This window comes from Seriola lalandi, unplaced genomic scaffold (assembly GCF_002814215.2).
Source record: "Seriola lalandi dorsalis isolate HSWRI2012SDOR001 ecotype SW California unplaced genomic scaffold, Sedor1 jcf7180002054466, whole genome shotgun sequence".
NCBI lineage: Eukaryota > Metazoa > Chordata > Actinopteri > Carangiformes > Carangidae > Seriola > Seriola lalandi.
Window position 1 is genome coordinate 239,005 of NW_019525019.1, and position 1,304 is coordinate 240,308.

The 1,304-nt window shown below is 35.4% G+C and overlaps 1 protein-coding gene across 1 annotated transcript in view; it reads right to left on the minus strand.

The window, feature by feature from the left end:
* The window catches only part of LOC111658781 (B-cell receptor CD22-like), a gene marked incomplete at its 5' end in the record, with an annotated part of 12,303 nt that overhangs the window by 8,156 nt on the left and 2,843 nt on the right, over positions 1-1,304 (minus strand). The gene's annotated exons all lie outside the window — the stretch shown is intronic.

Here is a 1,304-nt window from a genome sequence, read left to right on the forward strand (position 1 = left end):
GGAGATATTGTATACACAGACAGAAGAGGAACTGACAGTGGAACTGGTGTAATATCAATAAAATATAACTCTTTACTTACATCTACTGGCAGCATTTGGAAACTACAACTAGATGAGAAGAAAAAAATTCCCTCCAAAAGGTGAAGCAACAAAATAATGAGCTACAATTTAAAGGTATAAGGAAGAAATGTGAAGGACCTCAGGTGTGATTTGTTGCCATGGAGAAATATTCCAGCTCACAGGAAATGAGTCACCAAACCTCCAAACCACAGTGCAGCAACAGAAAACATTTGTCAAGCCTGAATTGGCAACACTGGAGCTTCATCAGTAGAGGGCAGTAAAATGTCAGAGGATCAGGGCCGTGAAAAAGCATTTCACCATCCACTGTTTGGTCAAATTTGAATTTACTTTTGGTACTTTATTTTTACATTTTATAATTGAAACTATTGTTTGTTTGTTTTTTTTACACAGATTAAGTTCAGGACATGTCATTGGTTTATATTGCTGAATTAAATCTTAGAAATATTGCACTAGCAAATTCTTACAATTATAATTAAGAGTTGCCCAAGCGATCAATGATGGGCTTTTATTCTGAAAAGACTTCAAATTTAGTGAACTACAATCCATTTTGATTTAATGAGAGACCCTGGAGACTGACAGCTCAAATATAAGATAAGGTCCTCTTCAATATAAACTGTGTCTTTGCATCTTCATATCAGTAACATCATAAATACTAATAAAAATACTGACTGCACTGTGGCACATTTCATCCATTTAGAGACAAAACTGAGGAAAATTAATCACAACAAAAGAACAGATTTAAAATTTATCTGTCTTCATAGCTGCTGAATAAAATCATGAGTTGAAAACGAACAGAAAAAATCTTTAAAGCTGGAATCAATGTTGTTCTACTTCCTGTTTCCACCAGGTGAGTCCCACCTTTGCTTCAACATCATCTAAAAAAGATCACATGAAACCTGTGTAAAGTAACAGTTGTAATTATAAATCTGGAGTCTGTGTGTTATTGATCTATTTCTTTCATTAAGTGTGAGCGGCTCTAACCTGACTGTAACTTCACACCAGGTCTTCCTGCTCCTCTGTGTCTTGTGTCTGTGCTGCAGTGGTGCTGTTCTCATAACCAGGACAAGAGTCTACCTGATGGAGAGAGGTGACAAAATGACACTCACTGGACCTCATTCATCACACCTGCATACAATTACATTTTATTATAAGGTTTTTAATCCTGTTTAAAACTGAATTATGTGATGAAATGTGATGTGGTCAAATACTTTACTGGTTCATAA